The sequence below is a fragment of the Hyperolius riggenbachi genome, chromosome 5 (assembly GCF_040937935.1).
Source record: "Hyperolius riggenbachi isolate aHypRig1 chromosome 5, aHypRig1.pri, whole genome shotgun sequence".
NCBI lineage: Eukaryota > Metazoa > Chordata > Amphibia > Anura > Hyperoliidae > Hyperolius > Hyperolius riggenbachi.
In genome coordinates, this window is record NC_090650.1 from 219,788,436 (window position 1) to 219,814,978 (window position 26,543).

The 26,543-nt window shown below is 44.8% G+C and overlaps 1 pseudogene; it reads right to left on the minus strand.

Moving 5' to 3' along the window:
* Positions 1-26,543, minus strand: part of LOC137519365 (tyrosine-protein phosphatase non-receptor type 3-like) — a 259,943-nt pseudogene that overhangs the window by 8,638 nt on the left and 224,762 nt on the right.

A 26,543-nucleotide genomic window follows, 5' to 3' on the forward strand; every position in this document is an offset into this window, starting at 1 on the left:
TGCATCTTCTGCACTACTTATTTAGTAAGTTGATTTAAACTCCTCATTATTATTTCAGTCTCTATATATCTCCATATACACATGCATAAACATGTCCCTTCATCGGGGTCATGTCTATTCATTCCAGGCACTGCAATTGGTTTGGTGGAACCCTTGTTCCCCTTTTCCAATCTCCGACACAGACATGTCCCTGGGAACGAGTGGCAACCGCGCGCACCCGATGCAGTAACACTGGACACGTATACGCGTCCAGTTAGACTTGAGTGGTGTCTATCTGGACAATTATAGTCATCCAGATAGATTGAAGTGGTTGAAGGAATCAATATGTTAGCCTCCACATCCATCTCACTTCAGGTGTGTTTTAAAGCCAATTACATATATCACAACCAAAAATCAGTTTCAGCGGGCCTCTTGTCAATACAAATACAACTTAAAAATGTCCACTGTTAATACAATAATGCAGAACAGGTATCCTGCCTGTGAGAGCAGGTCTTGTTTTTTGTGATGATCTATTTGTAATCTACTACCCCATACAGATTAATTGTACTTTGTACTGGTTTGTACTTTGTACTGGTTGAACTCAATGGACGTATGTCTTTTTTCAACCATAGTAACTATGTAACTATACAGTATGGAAATAAATGTTGGCCATTTTAAAACAAATACGGTAATAATAATGCCTCTTTCCTGAAATAACTGAGATTACTAAAATTTTCTGTTAGATGAAATGTACATAATAACATTTTTACAGATGAAATGTATATAATTACCTGCAATGCACAAGAATTGCTTGATTTTCTATTCTTTTCTGTCTTACACAGTTTACAAACTCCAGAAAATCTGATGAATCATCAGGCACTCCATGATCAGGCCAAGCAACGTACTGCAAATGAGTAATTGGGAGCTCCTCTTCTGTCTGATAATAATACATTTAAAGATAAGTAAATGAATACATCCTTAACCCAATGATTCATCTCAGACAATGACTCACCAATGTTGATTGATGAGACGCTGCCACAGCAGTGTCCAATATTTTTTGAAGTTCCGGCACCTAATTGAAGTTATTTCAACAGAACTACTTATAGAATGAATAATGCTGTAAAGCGATATGGTTGGGTTGTGCTCATGGAAGTGGGGCATTTAATTACACAAAAACCAGGGTTTATTTAGGTAGGGATGATATCAGCTGAGCCCAAGAGCTTGAAGAAGACTGACTCTTCACTCAACATAGAGGAAGAAAACAGGCAAGACAGGAAGAGTGTTAGTCTGGGTCAGGCACGTGCAGAGGGGGGTGCTCTGGGTGCCCAGGCACCCCCCCCCTTTTAAAATCAGTAAAAAAGGCCCCTCTGATCGCGCAAAATAAGCCCCGCCCCCTGCCGCGGTAAGCCCCGCCCACCCGCGAGAAGCTCCGCCTCCTCCTGGGGCACTTTCAGGTGAAGAGGTCTGGATAGGAATCCTAGTGTGGCATACTGACCTCACCCTCCACCTAGGACCCATACTGACCTCTACCCTCCCCAAGCACCCATAGTGACTTCTTCCTCACCCACAGGGACCTCTCCATCCACCTAGCACCCACAGTGACTTCTCCCCTCCCCAGCACCCACAGTGACCTCTCCATCCACCTAGCACCCACAATGACCTCTCCCTCCACCTAGCACCCACAGTGACCTCTCCCCTCCACCTAGCACCCACAGTGACCTCTCCCTCCACCTAGCACCCACAGTGACCTCTCCCTCTACCTAGCACCCACAGTGACATCTCCCTCCACCTAGCACCCACAGTGACCTCTCCCTGCACCTAGCACCCACAGTGACCTCTCCCTCCACCAGCACCCACAGTGACCTCTCCCTCCCACAGTGACCTCTCCCTCCACCTAGCACCCACAGTGACATCTCCTTCCCCAGCACCCACAGTGACCTCTCCCTCCACCCAGCACCCACAGTGACCTCTCCCTCCCACAGTGACCTCTCCCTCCACCTAGCACCCACAGTGACCTCTCCCTGTGCCTAGCACCCACAGTGACCTCTCCCTCCACCAGCACCCACAGTGACCTCTGCCTCCACCTAGCACCCACAGTGACCTCTCCCTGCGCCTAGCACCCACAGTGACCTCTCCCTCTCCACCAGCACCCACAGTGACCTCTCCATCCACCTAGCACCCACAGTGACCTCTCCCTCCACCAGCACCCACAGTGACCACTCTCTCCCACAGTGACCTCTCCATCCACCTAGCACCCACAGTGACCTCTCCTTCCACCTAGCACCCACAGTGACCTCTCCCTCCCCCAGCACCCACAGTGACCTCTCCCTCCCACAGTGACCTCTCCCTCCACCTAGCACCCACAGTGACCTCTTCCTCCACCTAGCACCCACAGTGACCTCTCCCTGCACCTAGCACCCACAGTGACCTCTCCCTCCACCAGCACCCACAGTGACCTCTCCCTCCCACAGTGACCTCTCCCTCCCACAGTGACCTCTCCCTGCCACAGTGACCTCTCCCTCCACCTAGCACCCACAGTGACCTCTCCCTCCACCTAGCACCCACAGTGACCTCTCCCTCCACCAGCACCCACAGTGACCTCTCCCTCCCACAGTGACCTCTCCCTCCACCTAGCACCCACATTGACCTCTCCCTGCGCCTAGCACCCACAGTGACCTCTCCCTCCACCAGCACCCACAGTGACCTCTGCCTCCACCTAGCACCCACAGTGACCTCTCCCTGCGTCTAGCACCCACAGTGACCTCTCCCTCTACCAGCACCCACAGTGACCTCTCCATCCACCTAGCACCCACAGTGACCTCTCCCTCCACCAGCACCCACAGTGACCACTCCCTCCCACAGTGACCTCTCCATCCACCTAGCACCCACAGTGACCTCTCCTTCCACCTAGCACCCACAGTGACCTCTCCCTCCCCCAGCACCCACAGTGACCTCTCCCTCCCACAGTGACCTCTCCCCTCCACCTAGCACCCCACAGTGACCTCTCCTTCACCTACCACCCACAATCACCTCTCCCTCCCCAGCTCTAGCAGTGATCCTGCCTACCCAGCACCCACACTGACCTATCCTTCCCCAAGCACCACAGTGGTCTTCCCCCCCCCCCCCAGAGGCTACCCTCCTGTCCCCTACAGCACTTACAGGGACCCTCCCATCCCCAAAGCAGCGCCCACACTGATCTCTCCCAACACACAGCACCCACAACTACTCCCTTCTCCAATAACTACAATGACCTCTCCCAGCACCCACAGTGACCTCCCCTTCCTCCAGCACTCATACTGACCTCTTCCTTCCACAGAACCCACAGTGACCTACCCTTCCACCAGCACCCACACTGACCTCTACCTCCCCCAGCAACCACACTGACCTCTACCTCTCCTAGCAGCAACTATGCTATTCATAGCAGTACCCACAGTGACCTCCCACTCCCTGCACCCACCGCAATCCCACCAATATTTAGCACCCACATTACACTCAACCAGTAACCCCCACTATAGCAAGCACCCAGTACTTGCACCAAGCAACTTTTACCTAATACTTATATCCGACCCTCCATATGGCACTTAGTACTTGCATCATTCACCCTATAGCTGGCACCCAGTACTCACACCCACTTGGCACAGTACTTGCACATTATCTGAACTCACATAAACTAGTACTAGCACCCAAAGTACCTGCACTCAGAATCCACATGGCACACAATGCCCACCCATAGCTAGCACCTAGTGCAGGCAATGCACCAAGTATTCGCACCAATGTACCTGCACCCAACACCCACATGTTTCATCTGCAGTAGTTCCAGTTGCACTAAGCCTCCACTTGGTGCCCAGCACAAACACCAAACACTCACATATGACATCCAGTACTTGCACCCAGAACTCACAAGGGCTTGAGTAACTGCAATCAACACCTACATGATGCTTGACACCAACCCATACAGCCAGAATGCACATGACACCCTGCGCCAGCACCCAGAACCCACATGGCACTGAGCTTCTGCATTTTAGCACCCACATGACAACAAATACCCCACTAGCCAGCACCCATTACTCAGATGTTACCATGTACTTGCTCCCAGTACCCACTTGGCACTCAGTATTTGCACCTAAGACCCACATGACACCCTATAACCCCCATAATCAACACCCACATGGCACAGTACTCACACAGCACAAAGTTCCAAAGCCATTATATGCACCTAGTACCCATCCATGGCCAGCACTCAAATAGTAACCAGTACCCACCCTTGGTCTGAACCCATATGAGACTCAGTACTCTCCCATGGCACACATCCAGACCACACATGGCACTACCTACTCACTCATGTCCAACACTCACATGGCTCCCTGTATCAATTAGCACTCACATGGCACCCACTATTGTTTATCGCCTTCTGCTACTCATTCAGCACCCAATACTGCATAGCACCCACTGCAAATAAACACCCAATACAAACTGGACCTTGGTACCCACAGCAGCTTGACACGGACTGTACTTTGGCACATCGGCATCCACTGCAACTTAGCACAAGCTGGACCTTTGCGTTTTACCACCCACTGCATCTGGGCACCCACTGCACCTTGGCACTTACTGCAGTTTTGCATCTACTAATGCTTAGCAACCACTGCATATTGGCAACCACTGCTTCTTTGCCTGAAAATAAGCTTGGGTGCTGATCTAGAGGGACAGAGGTCCCAGTAATGAAAGGTGAATCCATGCCTACATCAGGCTCCACTGTGCCCACTCTAATAGTGCGCACCTATGACTGCTGATTTGAGGGTGGTGGCACCAAAGAAGTTGGTTGGAAGAAGACACAAAGTCTGCCTGATACTTCTATAAAGGTGTGTGTGTGTGTGTGTGTGTGTGTGTGGTGGTGGTGGTGGGGGGGGGTTAAGACTGCCTAGTGCTTTCTGGAGAAGGGGTATTACATACACAATTTAGCACGATTTATCGATTAGGGCCCCTTTTTAAAATTTGAGCACCCCCCCTTGAGAATCCTCTGCACGGCCCTGGTCTGGGTAGTGGATCAAAATGGATGTCCTGCAGAAGTACTCTGGACTCCTATCAACATTAAAAAATAATGGAGAAGATTCACTAGAAGATTCACTAAACAGCAGTAGCGCTGCATGTAAAGTACATGCACATACAGCACACAAAGTTTACTGGCAAAAATTGGGTTACATGACAAATGCAAATAGAGCAACTTGCAGTATATAGCGCCATGGAAGATGGTAGCACATTAAAAATCCAAAATAATATAATACATAATGTGCATGTTGCTTGAATAATGTGTTACACAAGACCTGTTTTCATCACCTATTTGCTCCTTATAAATGTAAATTTTGTGTGCATAATTTTGCCCAACCACACCCCCCCCCCACCCTATTTTTGGGTGATACAGTTCTGAACAAGGCTTTACCTAAATTACATATCATTCTCTCTTCTGATCTAGATTCTCAGGCCAATTGCCAGGTGTTAGTCCCCCTGCATTGCTTAGTTATTGTAATTCTGTACTATGATAATTTTTCTCCTGTGTAGCTCCATTTCCCACATGCAGGGTGTACCACTGTTGTATGATCTCCAGGTTGGTACCAGAAAGTAGTAGAGCATTGTACAGACATGAAATCATTGCCACGTCTAACTATTTCCTTCACCTCATGTCTGTACATAGCTTAAGACAAACCTATTGTGAGAGATCGCGGAAAAGCCGCCACATGTGCTACTGAGCAGGCGGCTGATTCCGCGTCCAGTGCGGCGGTTTGCACGCAGAAGCGTGTGTTTGTTAGCAGGGCAGAACGCGGAAAAGCCGCCGCATGCAACAACAGTAAGGCGGCTGGTTCCGCGTCCAGCGCGGCGATTTGCATGCGGCAGCATGTGTCTGGTGTGGCTGAGTCTGTTAGTGCACATAGACTTAGCAATACATGCGCGCGCGCTGAGAGGCAGAATTCTTATACTAAGCAGAAAGAGTCAGCTGACCACGCCGATCAGCTGACTCCTGAGCGGGATACTATTGGTTGAGCAATTAGGGGTGGTGCTGGAGAGCACTACTCCATATATAGTTCCTGCTGGTCACTTGCAACTTGTCTGCCGTTGCGATCACTACGTGGAAGCACTCAGACCTAGTCAGATCCTCAGTGTGTTTGAACCAGGTGGACCTGGGAATACACACTTAGCCAGATTATTTGAATTGTATTCTGTGTTATACCTCTAGCTAGTTCCAGGGTGTAGAGACCAAGGACCTCACACCCAGTTTAGGGAACTGTATTATCATCTGTGTTATACCTCTAGCTAGTTCCAGGGTGTAGAGACCAAGGACCTCACACCCAGCTTAGAGAACTGTGTTATCATCTGTGTTATACTTCAGACTAGTTCCAGGGTGCTGAGACTACGGACCTCGCACCCAGTCTAGGGAATACTGTATTATCATCTGTGTATTCTTCAGACTAGTTCCGGGGTGCTGACACCAAGGACCTCGCACCCAGAATAGGCATTGTTTGATATATGTTATGACTTAGAGGAGTAAATAGCTTTTCTGACTACTCCTCTGTCTTCTGATTCGGTACCTCGCTTATCTGATATTCCGTTGCCAGACCCTGCTTGACTTGGATACCGAATCAGCTGTACTTTGTACTTTATCTGTCAGTGTGTTGCCGACCCGGCGTGCCCGACCTCGAGAGCTATCTCTCCCCTTAAAAGAGATAGTCTCCAGATCAGATAGTGACATCCATCTTAGGTGTCACTCACTCCTAGGTCGTTCCCGTCTCCAGCCTGACTCCTCCCCCCGGAGAGCCTCAGGCTGCTGGAAGGTTCCTGTTCTCCCAGAGCATTGTCTCTATATTGTATATCACCTGCTCAGCAGGTACATTACTCAAAGTATTACTGTTACACCAAACACTCACTTATCCTTAGGTGTCCAGAGGTTAGCAATATTTCTGATTATCGGTGATACTGCAGATCATCGATAGTCAGCTATATATCTGCATTCTTGGTGATACTGCAGATCACCAATAATCATTCTCTCTGCGTGCTGACACCAGTCGTTATACCTATAGCTTAATAATCTGAATGTATGTATAGTGCAATATGTTATAATGACTTGCCAGTTTTCTGTTTAATTATTTGTAGTCTGTAGATTTTCCTTTTGATGTTTTCACTCCACCATGGGGTAACAGAAAGTCTATGGCTCAGAGCCCAGCATTTGCCTTCCTCAGCATATGTGAAAATGGTTGTTTGTTCCCATGAAATGTTTGTACTGTTTCCAGCTGTCATTTTACAGAGCTAATTTGTAACTGAAATAAAAATTATGATTGGTTGCTATAGGCAACAAAAAGAAATGCTTCACACACAGTTTATCTCTCTTGCAGGGACAGGGGTTCAAGGCTAATTGGAGATCCTGTCCTACATAGCACATGCCAAATATGATGACAGTTAGTGGGCCAGGAAAAGGGCCAGAAAATGTCACGACCCAGGACTGAATTACACACCATACATGCAAGAAAAAAAAATGTAAAAGCTGTCATAAGATGGGAATCATTGCAATTTTCTCATGGGTTTGCTTTACTTCACAGCATTTGGACACTGGTTCACTTTAAGTGACATTCAAATATATTCAAATAAGTAACATAACTCAATTCTGTAACTTAAAAGGACTGACTTTCAAAAACAACCCCACCAGCATCCTTACAGGCCGAAAATGCTTCTAAAGCCCAGAAGCTGTCTTCTGGAAGAGAAAGGCATTCTGTTGTTCTTGTACAAGGTGAGGCTATTTTAAGCATCCACATTGCTCTTCTGATGCTGTTGGAAAGGTGCTATTTATTTTGTAGCTCTAATCACATTAGAAGCACATATTAAATGACAAATAAATGTATTAAAAGTCGGTTATTCAAGGACACTGCAGAGGAAATAGCATTAATGAATAACATTACTTTCACTATGAGGTAATTTTCTTAACCAAAAAGCAGGTCACTTCATCTCTTACCTCAGTGTTTGTTAGTATCATTTCCTGAAGACATATGCAATTGTACAGTCTTCTGATTTACATTTCACCTGAAACCTCCCATATTCCATTACATCAGGTGGATCAGGCCAATACTGGTGGCATTTGGTCTGGATGGGACAGTAAGAAAAAACAATTAACAGCCAGACAACTAGAAACTCGGAATCCATTTATAGAGATTCAATACCCTGGCTTTCCTTTTCACTAGTCCCAAAAATAATTATCCCTCATATTGTAAACCCTAAATGTTGTGAAATGTTAGCTTGACATACTACTAATATAGACTTTAAGCCATACTATGCTGAGGGCACATTTTATATCACCAATCCCAAGTACTGATGGCTACTACCTCTTCTGCAGTTAACGTATATCTAGTTGGAAAAACCACATAAAATGCAATAGTATAATATAATGTAATTACAAAAAATACTTCTTTTTTGTTTTTTGCAAAGTAAAAGTAGAAACTTACACTTACTTGTCCAGATTCTCACCGTCAACAAGAGGCAGCCTCATTATACTCCCACCTCCTTCCAGCCTAGTCACTGACACTCACTTGGAAAGCGTGGCTACAGTGAGAATCTCCATCTACCTGTCTGGCCACTTTGTACCAGGGTAGCTTAGAGAAGCTCCCTATTTTATTGAACCCTTTTTTAGGACTATTGCAAGACTGCTCCCAGCCGATGGGTGGCGGCAAAGGCTGGGCCTAAACGACCGCAATACGCCCATCGGCGGCGGGTCCTCATGTGGCTGCTGGCCGGGGATTGCGCGCTGTTATGCGCGCGCATCCTCCGGCAATAGGCTCCGCCCACCCGTGTCGTCAACCCGCCGGCCTTTCAGAAGCGCCGGCGGGTTGTTAACCCGACGATCGCTGCATAGGAAGCGTATAATACGCTTTGTAATGTATACAAAAAGTATTATACAGGCTGCCTCCTGCCCTGATGGTCCCAGTGTCCGAGGGACCACCAGGGCAGGCTGCAGCCACCCTAATGTGCACACAAGCACACTGATCTGCCCCCCCCTGCCCCTGATCACCCACAGCACCCCTCAGACCCCCTCCCCCCTTCCCACCCCCCAGACCACTGTTTGCACCCAATCACCCCCCTAATCACCCATCAATCACTTCCTGTCACTATCTGTTAACGCTATTTTTTTATGCCCTAAACTGCCCCCCTGGGGACTCCTGATCACCCCCCCCCCCACCCCTCAGATTCTCCCCAGACCCCCCCCCTGTGTACTGTATGCATCTATCCCCCCTGTATTAACCCACTGATCACCTGTCAATCACATGACAATCACCTGCCAATCACCCATCAATCACCCCCTGTCACTGCCACCCATCAATCAGCCCCTAACCTGCCCCTTGTGGCCAATCTGATCACCCACCCACACCATCAGATCGCCCGCAGACCCGACGTCAGATCACCTCCCAAGTGCATTGTTTACATCTGTTCTCTCCTCTAAACACCCACTAATTACCCATCAATCACCCATCAATCACACCCTATCACCACCTGTAACTGTTACCCATCTGATTAGACCCTAATCTGCCCCTTGCGGGCACCCAAATACCCGCCCACATGCTCAGATTGCCCTCAGACCCCCCCTTATCAATTTGCCAGTGCATTATTTACATCTGTTCTTCCCTGTAATAACCCACTGATCACCTGTCAATCACCTGTCCATCACCCATCAATCACCCCCCTGTCACTGCCACCCATCAATCACCCCCTGTCACTGCCACCCATCAATCAGCCCCTAACCTGCCCCTTGCAGGCAATCAGATCACCCACCCACACCATCAGATCACCCGCAGACCCGACATCAGATCACCTCCCAAGTGCATTGTTTACATCTGTTCTCTCCTCTAAACACCCACTAATTACCCATCAATCACTCATCAATCACCCCCTGTCACTGCTACCCATCAGATTAGACCCCTATCTGCCCCTAGGGCACCCAATCACCCGCCCACACCCTCAGAACACCCTCAGACCCCAGCCCTGATCACCTCGCCAGTGCATTGCTTGCATCTATTCCCCCCCTCTAATCACACCTTGAGACACCCATCAATCACCTCCTGTCACCACCTGTCACCCCCTAGCACACCTACCCATCAGATCAGGCCTTAATTTGCTCCGTGTGGGCTCCTGATCACTCGACCAAACCCTCCGATCCCCCTCAGACCCCCTTCCGATCACCTCCTCAGTGCATTGATTGCATCTATTTTCCACTCTAACCACCCACTGAGACACCCATCAATCACCTCCTTTCACCCCCTAGCACTCCTATCCATCAGATCAGGCCCAATACAACCTGTCATCTAAGAGGCCACCCTGCTTATGACCGGTTCCACAAAATTTACCCCCTCATAGACCACCTGTCATCAAATATTGCAGATGCTTATACCCCTGAACAGTCATTTTGAGACATTTGGTTTCAAGACTACTCACGGTTTTGAGCCCGTAAAATGCTAGGGCAGTTTAGGAACCCCACAAGTGGCCCCTTTTTAGAAAAAAGACACCCCAAGGTATTCTGTTAGGTGTATGACGAGTTCATAGAAGATTTTATTTTTTGTCAAAAGTTAGCGGAAATTGATTTTTATTTTTATTTTTTTTCACAAAGTGTCATTTTTCACTAACTTGTGACAAAAAATAAAATCTTCTATGACCTCACCATACTCCTAACGGAATACCTTGGGGTGTCTTCTTTCTTAAATGGGGTCATTTGTGGGGTTCCTATACTGCCCTGGCATTTTAGGGGCCCTAAACCGTGAGGAGTAGTCTTGAAACCAAATGTCGCAACATGACCTGTGAAATCCTAAAGGTACTCATTGGACTTTGGCCCCCTTAGCGCAGTTAGGGTGCAAAAAAGTGCCACATGTGGAATCGCCGTACTCAGGAGAAGTAGTATAATGTGTTTTGGGGTGTATTTTTACACATACCCATGCTGAGTGGGAGAAATATCTCTGTAAATGGACAATTGTGTGTAAAAAAATCAAAAAATTGTCATTTACAGAGATATTTCTCCCACCCAGCATGGGTATGTGTAAAATACTACTACTATACTCCTTCTCCTGAGTATGGCAATACCACATGTGTGGCACTTTTTTGCAGCCTAAATGCGCTAAGGGGCCCAACGTCCAATGAGCACCTTTAGGCTTTACAGGGGTGCTTACAATTAGGCATCCCCCAAAATGCCAGGACAGTAAACACACCCCACAAATGACCCCATTTTGGAAAGTAGACACTTCAAGGTATTCAGAGAGGAGCATAGTGAGTCCGTGGCAGATTTCATTTTTTGTGTCGCAAGTTAGAAGAAATGGAAACTTTTTTTTTTTGTCACAAAGTGTCATTTTCCGCTAACTTGTGACAAAAAATAAAATCTTCTATGAACTCACCATGCCTCTCAGTGATTACTTTGGGATGTCTTCTTTCCAAATGGGGTCATTTGGGGGGTATTTATACTATCCTGGAATTTTAGCACCTCATGAAACATGACAGGTGGTCAGAAAAGTCAGAGATGCTTCAAAATGGGAAAATTCACTTTTGGCACCATAGTTTGTAAACGCTATAACTTTTACCTAAACCAATAAATATACACTGAATGGGTTTTTTTTATCAAAGACATGTAGCACAATAAATTTGGACAAAAATGTATGCAGAAATTTTACTTTATTTTAAAAATGTCAGCACAGAAAGTAAAAAAAAACATTTTTTTGACAAAATCCATTCATGTCTTTTTTGATGAATATAATAAAAACTAAAACTCGCAGCAGCAATCAAATAGCACCAAAAGAAAGCTGTATTAGTGACAAGAAAAGGAGGTAAAATTCAATTAGGTGGTAGGTTGTATGACCGAGCCATAAACCGTGAAAGCTGCAGTGGTCTGAATGGAGAAAAAGGCTCTGGTCCTTAAGGGGCGAAAAGACTGTGGTCCTCAAGTGGTTAATGACTTGCTTCTGGTTTTGGACAATCCACAGAGCATCTTTTTGAACTTTCTAAAAGCGGATATCCAATCTATAACACATATTGAACAGATCCTCTGCTTCTGTAAAGTCATAATTACCTGCCAGGTCCTCTTACTTTGAATCACTCCCAGGGCTCCATGTCCACCGGCTTCCGGCATGTAGCCTCGGCCCACTGAAAACGCCATTGGGATTTCTCTATCTGAAGTAGAGAGAACACCATGGTGGTTTTTAGCTGGGGCATGGGGCTACACACAGGAAGTTGGTGGACAAAGAGCCACAGGACTGATTCACAACAGGTAATGATAACTTTACAGGAGAAGAGGATATGTTCAGTATGTGTTATAGGCTTTATATACTCTGTATTGCATTAATTATAATACCATTGCTTCCTTCATTAATTTTCTAGATATTCATTTTATAGACCTTACTCATTTAGTACTGCAGAATATGTCATCACCATATAAATACTAAAGAAGTAAATCTGTTTATACCAAGTTCACGCTTATTGCAAACCATATTTGGGCAATGCAACTCTGCTTGCATTTAGCCTGCCATTCTAGAAACACAGTCCAAGATATCCAAACTTATGAGTTTAATTAAGCAAATATAAATTCAGATCTCTTGACAGAAAATATGAGATAGTGAAATCTTTGCTGTGGAAATGGAAATATCTCAAGTGGACATTTGACTGTGATAAGATACAGCTGATGAACTTATACAAATACATCATGACATGTTAAGCCAGTCCCTCAGCCATACATGATTTAACCCATCAATTGTATAACAAAAATTAACTTTTCTTTATCATAAAAGTCAATCAATTTTCTCAGATTTTTGGATAATTATGTGTTGGCCATGGTGGTGAAAAATTCTGATAGATTAAAAAAAAATAGTGTATGGTGTATTGGTTTTACTTTAAAAAATAAATTGATTGAATTGACTGGAAAATAAATAAATAAAGGTTATATATACATATTTCTAAGAGAGATTATTGGAAAAAAACAAGCAATTAGTCATTATGACATGCAACTATATATCTTTGATATGAACACTCAAATATGCTGCACAATATGTGTTAACAATGGACCCCAAGATTACACAAAACTGCAGAACTTTCACCACTTACCCTTCCTCGTTCAGTTAATGTGGTTAACATGATGACAAGAGATAATTTGTTGTCCCAAACCATCTGCCAGAAATGTGCACACGTGTGTGGAAGGGGTCCTTGAGTAGCAATGTACCGGTTTACAATATTAGATGATGCTATTTCCATCTGCAAATGAGACAATTTTTTTTATATTTACAATATACCATATCAAGCATATTTCAAATGTTCTCCTTTACAGGCATAGCTGGCACATTACCTTTGAGTGACACAGCCACTGATCATGTTTGTACCTGTCACTGGCAGCACCCAACAAGAACTTCATTAATTTCCACAGAAATTGGCTCAAATATTGATCAAAATGCCTAACAAGCCATGATTGAGGCTAAACAGTATTGTACGAAAAACTGCATCGCGCAGTGCTTTTGCTAATCACAATTGCACATCACACTGGCTTTCTTGCAAGCGGCAAACTGCACTTGAAAAATGACTATGGAAGGGATTGTGGGCTGTAGAAATACATAATATCTACTTACATTCACACAGCTAGCATTGATGTAATCGTCTTCCTCTCCTTGTAAAAGAACTCTGGTTGCATCATCTGCAATTAAACTTATAAAATGAACATAGTAGCCTGATAAACGGCCTCACAACAGGATTGATACAATTGGAAATGTAAGGCCCGGTTCACACTTGCGGTGGCCCTCCGGAATCGCCGTGCCGGAGCCGCACCGCCTGCAGAACGGACGGAACGGACGCACGGCATAGCAATTAAAGCCTATGCGTCCGTTCACATGGGTCCGTTCTGCAGAACCGGAGCCGGACCGGATCCGGGCCGGATCCGGACTCCGGCCTCCGTTCCAACATGCGCTATTTTTTCATCCGGCCCCTCCGGCAGCCGTATCCGGGGCGGAGCCGGACTGCACCATCCGGCCAATACAAACAAATGGGAACCGGAGGCCGCACAACACACTGGCTGAGAAATCCGGATCTTCTACCCCACTTCCTATGCGGATTTTTGCGGCGATATTGGCTGGGGACACATGGGCAAGCATTTTGGAGTGGAGCAGCACGAGCTGGAGGTGTTGGCAGGATGTTGGCAGCATGTCGGAGGTGGAGGTGAGTGCTAAACAGCAGAGGGCCTGATTCCACAGGTCCCCCTTCTGCTGACCTCCCAGACCCCAACATTTTTTTTTTTTTTACGTATATTTTGCCAAACGGATCCGGATCGCATCCTGATTGCCACCTGATGCAACCTGACCGGATCCGGATCGGATCCGGATCAGAACCGTACGGTTCCGATCCGGATCCGGTCCGGATCCGGTCAGGTCATCCGGTCCGTTTGGCAAACAACCGCTAATGTGAACCGGGCCTAATACAGCAGCTCAGCCTGGATATGGATAAATGGTGTCTAGATTTTGAGAACAATTACAAGCAAAGTATTCAATCTAAATGTCATACTACAATTTCTAAGCGCATTTGTAAGCAATTTGCAATATTTATTAATTTTTATTTATAAGTAATGAAAAGCATACGGAACCCATGTTTTAATAGTATCAAGGTCTTCAGAATCGCAACGCATTTACAGAGCTATAAGTTTAACTTCTACTCTGGCAAAGACATTTAAAGCAGAGGGCAATGATATTTTAGGTATTAGGTAACACGGATTTATGAGAAAGCTATTTTGTCAAACTTTAGTGGAAACACAAACAATCAATCGAGTGGCTACAGATATTTTACATTTTAACTTTGCTTAATGGACCACTATCGCAGAAAACTGTAAAATGTACAAGAGCACACATAAGGCTAGGTTCACATGCTAAATGACAATCCGCCGAGCGAGAATCTGGCACGTGTATAGGTGTTCCTCGACACTGTATTCCAGACCTTTAATGACGGTGATGTTTGACCAAACCCTAAGCTCACTGTTCCATTTTTCACTCTGCTAGCTGGAAGACACTGTCATGTGCTGCACTGTCATTCCTCCTCTCCCTGTATTGCAACAGATGCATTGCTATCCAGTAGACCAACATCACTTACTCCTAAACTGTCGCCCAAGCGATTGATACCAGATCTTTGTGGGGCACAGTAATTATGTGTGTGAAGGACCCATAAGGTGTGTATTTGTTTCAGAGTAGCATGCATTATTTTCTTAAGCTGCTTTCCCTTAAAGGTTTTATTAATCTGACAGTTCTGCCAGGTTTTGGACTAGTCCAGCTCTTAGTTAGGGAATCTTAAAGTTTCCTTTATTGTTTTTAAAAGCACTTCTTTGAAAGGACTTGCAATGGTCATTTTCATCTGATTTGAATGCAGAGTGTGCATGTTGTCTATTAGTAGGCTTCGCACACTCATGCAGCTTGTCATTCTCTTCTGTGTACAAAAACTGTAAGTTTAATCTATGGTCAGCAGCTCTAATTTAATAGTTTTCAACTAGTGCATATGCAGAGCTTCTGGTTTTGTATTCAAGGTGTGTTTGCTGTCTCTGGGGGCTCAGCGCATTTCTGTTGGTACCCAATCAGAGGCGCTGATGCACTGATCTACATTTTTTTGAATGTTTAAATCAATTCTTTTGGCTGAAGAGCCAAATTTCACATTGAATGCAATCTTCTAGTTCAAATGACGATTAATTTACAGTGAAGTGACATTGTGCACAAATCTTTATGGCCACATTCACAGTGGTGTGTTGTGGTGCAGCATAATAGCTGCTTTATAACATGGCTTACCGCACTGCAATGCACCACCAATGTTCACAGTGCAGCAAGAGAGTTGCGGTATAATGGGCTGCTGCATCGTAATGCACTGCATGCAGTGTGTTACCGCTAAACACATGATTTATCAGTAAAAGTGAAGCAGACTTTTTGACTGCATGCTTCACTGTACCCGACGCAATGCAAGCATAATGTGCGGATGCCGCTGTGCTGATCTGTTGTGTTGTGTTCCTGCATGTTGCTATGTGATTACTACGTACTTATATTATGACGCCTGCATCTACATAATGTGAACTTAACCTAAAGGCTGATAAGACAAATCGGTTAAAAGCAGGGCAGTTATGCTTGACATGAGAAGCAAGTTCTGCTAGCACCCAAAAGAACTGAGAAATAGAAACTGTAATAAAACTACTTTTTTTTCAGAAACTGCATTGGAGTGATGTTTTAAGTGTCTTATCTTACTTTAAGCAACAGCAGTTCCCTCACAGAAAAATATACATACTGAGCAGATTACATGACACAATACAAATGATACAGTTACTTACATGGTAAAACATCTTTATATCTGTTCTTGTCCATATTTTGGCCAGTCTTTGCACAAGTAATAGCTAACCCAGGTTTCTTTCGATACAGTTGCTACAAGACAAAAACGTGGCAAAAATGTTGTCTTTTTTTTACACTTTATGGAAAGAAATAAAATACATGTTTATCAACAATTTTATGCTTAAAAAAATATTTAAAGGATTAGGTCAAATGGTGACAGAGCAATATTTTATAATGTCAGTAGCTGTATGAATAGAAGTATAACTCTTAAAGTTATCTGTATGCTAAAACACCTTGAAGTCAGAAGGGAGGGAGAGTTGCCTTTCATAAAAAAGTTACATTTAGACGTCAAATTCAGACACAAAGTAACATTTTTACTATGGGTACCACATTTTTTTTTTAATCATATACTTAAGTTTCAATTGCAAAGGTTTGTGAAAGGTAATTATTATAGTAAACTGATTAGGGTTCTCTGCATTTTTACCCGTAGCTTACTTTTCTTAGCTAAGTAGTCATGAACATTGAAAGGAAAGGGAACACCTTTGTTCGCCAATAACTTCAGCACTACTTATCACACCAAAAGTAGCTATATATTTTTTTTTTCCACCAAAAATTAGGCTCACTTGTAGGTGATATTATTTTACATGCATTTAAAAGGGAATAAGAAGGGGAAAAAAAAGAAAAATAATTTCTCAGTTTTCAGCTATTACAGTTTTAAAATAAAATGTGCTACGGTAGATAAGACCCACATATTTTATTTGCCCATTTGTCCTAGTTATTACAACATGTAAAATATGTCCCTAGCACAATATATGGTGACAATATTTTATTTGGAAATAAAGGTGTATTTTTCAGTTTTGAGTTTATTTATACTATATCAATAATAACAACAGGGCTGTGCAGTCAAAGTTGAGGAGTTGTAGCAATTTTGAGAACCAAAAGTCAGAGGTTTTATAAACTGAGGAGTCAGAGTCATATGGATTTTGTACCAACTCCACAGCCCTGGTAAGTATAAGACTAAGGAGTCAGAGTCAAGGAGTCGAAGCAATTTTGAGTACCTGGAGTCGGTGGTTTCAAAATCTAAGGAGTCTAAGTTGGATGAATTTTGTACCGATTTCACAGCCCTGAATTACAAGCCCTAATTTGCTAAAAAAACAAGTGACATACTCTAATGTTGTACGCATTATAAAAAGCTGAGTCCCTAAGGTAACTATCTATATATTTTTTTAATGCTGTCACTTTTTTTTAGAAGATGCCCTGATCAGACTTCTTCAAATACTTAAAACTCTAGGGTTAGACAAGGCCTTAGGGTGATCTAAAACAATCTGGAGTCGCTTTTACTCTTCCTCTAAACTGTCCGATGGCCTGGTCTTTCCAACATATTTTGAACTGTAGTATCAGAAGCATCCAACCTTTTTACAAGCTATGTTGTAATGGCAGGACAGGGTTAACACTTTTTGGGATGAGGAAGAATGGGAAACCCTGTTTACTATTATGACTCGTTCTTCGGTCAATTTTGTTACTAAGGAACAGAGCTACAGGATACTGAATGATTGGTTTAGAACACCAAACTCAGCTAGCTAAATGGGGTCTTATTCCTTGTGACTTATGCTTCTGGGGTTGTCAGCTACCGGTGGCCCAATCCCATTGCTGGTGGCACTGTCTATTGGTGCCTGATTTTTGAATAATATGATTTACCTTAGCTTTAGATCTACTGGGAGTGCTAGTCCATCCCGCCCGTGGATGGTCTTGTTTCATAAACCCCTTACATTCTGGCCAAGGAGGCATTCTGATATAAACTCAGGGATGAAACGCCACTACGACCCATTTGGCTAAGACCTGGAGGTCAGCCCTTCCATCGAGATCAGAATGCAATAATATAGTACATTCAATATATAGTATGGTAAAGATAACCTCCTTGATTAAAGAGTCTACCATTTCATTTGGAAAAATATGGGTCCCCTGGTCGGCATGAGCAGCACTCCACATTTCTTATAAAGGCATTACCCTTCCCAGCTTTCCACCTAGTTATGGTACCTGCAGAACGACTGTTATGTTATGATTTTTTCTTTGTTCACTTTAAGCTGTTCTTTTTTTCAGGCACAATTTCTAGTTGGTTCATGTTGTTATCCACCACTGTTTATATGTTGGCTTTCTTTTTTGATTTGTGTAAAATTTTGGAAACAAAAAACTGTAAGGGCCCGTTTCCACTTGTGCGGTGGGAATCGAGGCAGTAAAAATTTGCATGCGGATGTGAATTTCGCATGCGGGTATATGCAAATTTTCATGCGAATTCGCATACGATTTCGAAAGGATGATAATGCATGTGAATTTCACCATGGCAGTGCCCGTTTGCTATTCCATTGATTCCATGCAAAATCGTATGCGAATTTGCATGAAAATTCGCATACCAATACCGCATGCGAATTTCCTATTAAATACATTGTATGCGAATCGCATAGCGGTATGCAAATTCTGATGGCTCTGCCGTGCATATTTTTTCTGCACAGAAAAATGCAAAGGAATCCTGACAGGTGGAAACAGTCCCATCCACTTGCATTGGCTATGCGAATTCGCATGCGGCAAACGCATGTGAATTCGCGATAGTGGAAACGGGCCCTAAAACTCCCAATGAAAAGACTGCATAACATAAATAAAATAAATAACAGACGCATACTGAGGTATTCCACAGTATAAATTCCATTAGCCAAAATATATTGTCTGCTTCTAATCTAAATGGTTTTATCGTGCCTATTTACTTTAGAAATAGAAAATTGTAAAACAGAAGACTTTATAAGTCAATAAAACAACCAAATAATACAAAGTTTGTACTGAATATACTGAGGCTAGAAATCTGAAATATGGTTATATATTTGTTATAAACAAAATAATCAATGCCAAAAAAACTAAATAAAGTAACATATTACCGGATTCAGGTTTCAAGTACAAAAAATAAAATAAAAATACTGTAAGAGACAAATAAAGCTGCTAGGCCAAATCCCCCTGGGATCTTAATGGTTAGCATTCTGTGCTCTAGCAATTTGTAAACGGTAAGTCTTGGTATTTTGAAATAGATAACTCTGACATTATTATCCCATCTCCAGTGCATAAAAAAATGCACTGTTAAAGCATATACACATTATACATATACATACTTGAATGAATTGCAGTAAAATACCAGTGCACCGGGAGGTGTTCACACTTACAGCGGAGTGCAGCCTTCCAAAAAACAGATGGCTATATCCAGTAGTAAAGTAGAGCGGAGACGCACGTCCAGCTATGAACTTACTTTATTCTAAAGTTAGATAAAAGAACAGGCTGCAGTACTGCAACTCGGAGGAAGGAGCAAAGCAGTGGGGGTCAACAGCCGTTTCGCGCCATAGAAGTGTAGTGCTTCGTCAGGACCTGTCCTGTCCTGACGAAGCCCCACACATCTATGGCGCTAAACAGCTGTTGACCCCCACTGATTTGTACATCTCCGAGTTGCGGTACTGCAGCCTGTTGTGCTCTTTTATCTAACTTTGGAATAAAGTAAGTTCATACTTGGGATGTGCGTCTTTGCTCTACTTTACTACTGGATATATACATACTTGTAGGTGGCACTTTCAATGATACACTTTAAATTTCTTTATATGTTTTTAAGCCTTAATCCTTTATTAACTTGTGACTTTTTGTTCACCAGTCAAGTTGCTAACACTTGATATTCTAGAAGTTAGGGTCATCTAGCTAATGTAGCTCCTTGCTCAATGCACTATGTTCATAGGATTTTTAACTGTTTATCTTGTGTGCTGTATGGTAATGATATGTGAGGTTAGTCAAATATTTTTGCAGCCGGCATTTAAGAATTACATTTCATGCACTGCTTTGTGCTTGTGTTTGTTTTTTTTTTTCTGCTAACCATCTTCACCTTAGATAGACAAATCTTGTTCTTGAGCAAAAGGGCATATACAAAAATCACAAGCAGACAAGCAGAGGTACAACATAATAATGCACACCAAAAATGCAAAATAAGAAATATTATGAAACTAATAATTTCAGATCTTCTACAGTATACTTTCTATAAAACCTAAAATGTCATTACCTCAAACTGAATGAGTACAACTCCAGTTTCCAGACCTTTTGCGAGCTGCTCCATTGACCCTTGCAGCGTTTCACAGTATTCAGTAGGGATAATTATGGGTGGGAGTACCGGCACATCTGTCTCGTCTTCTGATTTCATTTCACCAAAAGGCCTCACCACTATAATAAAGTTTTAAATTTAATTTGTTTTTAAAACTATAGCAGTTACAAGGAACATTTTTTGCTTAAAGAGACTCTAAAGCGAGTTAGCTAGCCATTGATTATAGTAAAGGACCTTACATAGACTAAACCGCCACTATCCCGTGGCAAAACACGTGTCTTCACCCCCCAAATCCCCACCGTGGTGCCCGGGGAGCGCTTCCTGAAGAGGCAGAGCTAATGGCTGTAGCTCTGCCTCTCAGTGCGTCAATCCAGGCTGATCGCAGCCTCTCCCCGCCCCTCTCTGAGAAGGAAGAGTGAGAGGGGCGGGGAGAGTCGGCGATCAGCCTGGGGAGAGGCAGAGATCCGTGTGGTGATTGACGCGCATGGAGACAGAGCTGCAGCTCATAGCTCTGCCTCCATGAGCAGCAAAATCCACGACCAAGAAAGTGGTGGATTTTGCAGGGGGGATTTGGGGGGTAAAAAACCCTTGTTTTGCCGCAGGATAGCGGCGGTTTAGCTCTATGTAAGGTCCTTTACTATAATCAATAGCTAGCTAACTCGTTTCAGTGTCTCTTTAAAAGCTGATTACTTCAAGCCCCTATCCATTCAGCATTCAGGGAAATAAATTCTGCACACATGGAAAATGTAAATTACATTTTTTTAAAACATTTTAAAGAACAGAGAATATGAAGCTCGGTGCAAGTGTTGCTGTGTTACAGTATAAAAAGGCATTGGGTATAGCAAGTCACCAAACATAATGTTTGATTCATAAATAATTTCTGAAGAATTCTTTACTTGGCCCCTATTTAATCAACATGTCTGATGAGTTTTCTCGCAGGAGATGTGTTCACACCTTATCAATAAAATACATTTTAACTGTAACGATTGTGGGATTCTCTCCGTGATCAGCGCACAAGACGTGCGCTGACACTGCGGAAATCCTCCACAAGCGTAGAATTTGCGGGAACCCAGCAAAAGGTGCAATGCACCTGTAGAGGGAAATTCCTGTCGACAGATGGAGCTGTGGAGTGCAGAGGAACAGCTCCTCTACCCTGCCACACACGCCAGTCAGGAATTGCACGAAGGGGAGAAACGCAGGGCAAGATAGCCCTGAAGGAGAGAGAGAAAAGCGACAGATTGTATGTGTGTGCACCAAACTAGTCGCCAACCCGCGACGGTGCATACACAACAGCAGATATGAAGTAGGAACGCAATCGCGGGAGAGGCGATTGCCAGGGGTGACACAAGGCTACAGCAAGGCAGAGCACGAGAGTAGCAAAGGCACAGCAAATCATACAATGAGGAGATAAGGAAAATAACAAACGCTAGCTAAACGCGAACACCGCGCTCATTTGCAACAGTGCATGCGTTTGTGCGCGGTCCCCGCGTGATAAGCACAACAGAGACAAGCATGCCTAACTAACCACCGACAAACAAACATGAAACAGAGGACGCGAGCGCTTGCTTAACGGTTACCTCACCGAGCCTCCAGCAAGCGGTCGTAGCAGACAAGACAGACACACGAAAACAGGAATACGTAAGAGATACGATCCACTGCTCTTACCGTCAGAGCGAGTGCGATCCGAGAAAGGCAACAACAGAACAGAGGGGTCTACCAGTAACAACCGCTGCTCTGGTTAGCAACCCACAGACAGACAGAACAGGCAATACAAATAATGCAATCCTAACTGCACTAGGGAAACCTGCCTAGTGCAGTCCCAGGAATCACTCTAGGCTAATCTTCAACAAAGAGCAAGGCTGACACTCCAGGCCAGTGTTACACAGGAACTGACTCTTATGACCAGCAACTTACTGTGGGAAACATAGCTCTTTATAGAGCAAGCCCACAAAGGATGTGGCTAGGCAATCTGCATGACAAACGTATGCAAATTTCTCAGCAGCAAGCTGCACAACTGACAAAAGGTCTCTCTTCCAGAGACCTGCAGAATGCAGACCTGAACAGTGGTCAAAAGGCTGCCTGCCTGCGCAGGCAGCCATGCGGATCCTCACAGTACCCCCTCCCCCCCTCCTCTAGGGTTGGATTCCAGACGACCCTCTAAACTGAAATTAACAAAAGACTCCAACTGAAGACTCATGAAGGTCAGGACAGCCCGACAAGGCACAATTCCAGAGTCAGTCCAGCCGAAACCGACCTCATTGGAAGCAAACGCCACCGAAAGATGTCCATCAGTACTACCAGTCTCAGTATAACACCCATCAGGACTGTGAACGCCAGAGCAGAAGCCATCGACACCCTCCAGACAATACCCACCACCTTCCAAGGAGCGTCCGAAAATACCAAACCTGCCACAATTCCTGTTCGAAGTGTCCCTTACAACACAAAAGCCACTGTTGATCTCATCCAGGGTACCAAGCAAAATTTCTCCCGGAATCTCCCAGAACCTTCCGAAGCTCCACAGAGATCCCAAGAGGGCAGAACAATCACCAGGCTCACATGGAGAACCATCAAGCCCTCCTATGGAACCATTGACTATTCTGGATACAGAATCACGAGGACACCCATCAAGATCAGGACTTTCAGGGACCACGTCTGGGCATGCAAGCAGGCAGGCCATATCAGAGCATGTCTCCACCGAGGAAACATCTGAGCATGCTGGTAACCGAGGCACACTTGGGCTTTCTGGGTCACAGAGCACATTGGGGTACACCAGCACAGGAGAAACCTCAGAACATATCGGGGAACTGCCAACCTCAGAGTCCGACACGACAAGACCAAAACCAGTACCGGGCAGAAAATCATCATGAGTGGAGGTCACAGGTACTGGTCTTTCAAAAGAAGACTCGGACTTAATTCAGAATTTTCTGTGACTGTAATATCATCATTGACTACATATGAGTGAAGCTCCACCAGAGCTGCAAAGGTAGTCAGCACAACAGCAATGCCTACTGAAGTGGGCAACACCTCAGAAGGACTTGGGAGGCAGGAGACATCTCCTACAAGTTCTGCACCCTTTGGGAGGAACTCGGAGGTCTCCAGAAAAACAGGTGAGTATAGTGGCAATACCTAGACGAGCCTCTAGGGACACTGCAGGAGACTCTAAACAAGGCCATATTAACTGATCCAGAGTACAGGGTGCAGAATCAGCATTTCCCTCAGAACAAGAAAGGGACTCACAAATGTCAGTGTGAGTGGAGATCATGTTTTCATTCATGGTACAGGGCAGATTCAGAGAAAGTTTCTCTGGGCAAAGCAAAGAGGCTTCAGCATCAGATTCGCAAAACCGAAGTGCTGTCTCACTCTTAGATTCGGCTAACTATGTCAAATCCGAGGAGTCAGAACGCAAAACTTGCGAATCAAAAATCACTTTAGGTTGTGAAACTGACGCTTCCATAGTGCAAACCTCCGCGATCTGCGGGGCAGACTGTAAGGCGTTCAGGACAGAAACACTGGAGCAACTGTCACCAGGCAACAGGCTCTTACAGGTGTGAACAGGGCGAGACAAAGACGCATTTGCAGTAGAAATAGCGACAACATCAGGAAATTTTTTATTAGACATATTCATTTTACTTTTGATGCTGCATAATTTAGGAATTTTCCCCATAGCAGGATCCCAGATGGAAGATCTTAAAGATCTGTCTCTAAATGACAAGGGGTCCCACACATCCTTGAGAAAACTGGCACATTCATGCTGATCACAATCTGCAGGAACATCAGAGAAACAGGCATCAGATCGCACAGATTAAAACATTGCATGCAGTCAGGAGAGAATCCTCCAGGATTTGCACAGGAATCAACCACAGTGGCACACCCACTCATTTCAGATCGCACAATGTCACGACTCACATGCTTTACCCAAGAAAGGCAGGAACAATCATCCGAGAACGATGTCTCTTTATTGGAATCAATTGATTGGTGTGTGTGCAACTCATCCAAAATCGTCTGCCACACACACATCACTGGATCCACAAAACACCTGTCACACTCTTAGGAATCAATCAAAAGGTACATAGAATCGAGACAATCATTCAAGACATCTTCGCTTTTTGCGATGTAAAAATCGCAAAAGGCTTTCCAATCAAAATCAAATTCCTCCAGCAAGGCCTCAATATCCCAGGAAGCAAATGGGGGCTCAAATAACCCTGTATCTAAGTAGCTTTCATATGGGTTGGAGTCAGGTACATGCATAGACTTTCTTACTCCTTTAATATAGAAAATTATTCTGCCTATTAAAGGATCCACAAAAGCTTTGGATTGGGGTAAAAAACCCAGAGACTGAACAACATCATTATAAACATCAATAGGGAGCGTTTTATTCAGATGCTTGCGTCTTTTAGTTTTTCCCTTTTTTGCAACTTTGCATGTCTGCTGTTTAAAACCTGAAGTGGCAACCGACACATTGAACTGATTGTCATACTGAAAGGTTTTGCATGGAAGAGAAAGATCAGCTGACTTATCAGCAGCTACACATTCAATCAGAGTAGGTGGTAAGCCACGCAGTTTAAACCAGTGAGAGAATATCACTGCAAGAAACTGATACAGATTATCATTCCAAGAATTGTTTTTTAGCACATCATACGCCCAGGTGAACAAATCGCCTTTTAAGAGCACATAGGCAAACTGAAGAGCCGACGTGGACGGATCTGTAATCTGAAAGGTGGGATTCAGGCAAAACCTCACACATTCAGAGAGAAATTCCGCTTTGGTCTCTGAGTTTAGCCTTTTAAAGCTCTTAAAGACACAGGACCCATACTCGACAAAATCGTACAAATCAGAAATTCCCTCTACACTGGGAATTTTGGTTTGGCTGGTCATACTGTAACGATTGTGGGATTCTCTCCGTGATCAGCGCACAAGACGTGCGCTGACACTGCGGAAATCCTCCACAAGCGTAGAATTTGCGGGAACCCAGCAAAAGGTGCAATGCACCTGTACAGGGAAATTCCTGTTGACAGATGGAGCTGTGGAGTGCAGAGGAACAGCTCCTCTGCCCTGCCACACACGCCAGACAGGAATTGCACGAAGAGAAGAAACGCAGGGCAAGATAGCCCTGAAGGAGAGAGAGCAAAGCGACAGATTGTATGTGTGTGCACCAAACTAGTCTCCAACCCGCGACGGTGCATACACAACAGCAGATATGAAGTAGGAACGCAATCGCGGGAGAGGCGATTGCCAGAGGTGACACAAGGCTACAGCAAGGCAGAGCACGAGAGTAGCAAAGGCACAGCAAATCATACAATGAGGATATAAGGAAAATAACAAACGCTAGCTAAACGCGAACACCGCACTCATTCGCAACAGTGCACGCGTTTGTGCACGGTCCCCGCGTGATAAGCACAACAGAGACAAGCACGCCTAACTAACCACTAGTGTTGGGCGAACACCTGGATGTTCGGGTTTGGGCCGAACAGGCCGAACATGGGCCAGATGTTCGGCATGTTCGTCCCGAACCCCGAACTCAATGCAAGTCAATGGGGACCCGAACATGCCGCAATACGGCCCCCCTATGTGGTCGCAGGCATGAGGGGGGAGCATGCCCCGATCGCGGGGGGGGGGGGGGGGGGGTTCGGAAATTCCCCCCACCCCCTCCACTAGCGCTCTCCCTCTGCCCGCTTCCCCATAAAAAAGTTGGCGTAAAGTTAAATAGTACTGGTGGTGGCTGCTGCAGTGGCTGGCTGGCAGTGGTGTGAGTGAGGAGGAGGAGGAGGAGTCCGAGTATGACGCGTTGAGGCCGGGCAGCGGGCGGTTCAGCGGTAGTACCCTTGTGGTACTTCCGCCCTTTCTCTGACCTCACGTCCTCTACGTGATGACGCATACGAGGGTCCCCGCGTGATATAAGCACAACAGAGACAAGCATGCCTAACTAACCACCGACAAACAAACATGAAACAGAGGACGCGAGCGCTTGCTTAACGGTTACCTCACCGAGCCTCCAGCAAGCGGTCGTAGCAGACAAGACAGACACACGAAAACAGGAATACGTAAGAGATACGATCCACTGCTCTTACCGTCAGAGCGAGTGCGATCCGAGAAAGGCAACAACAGAA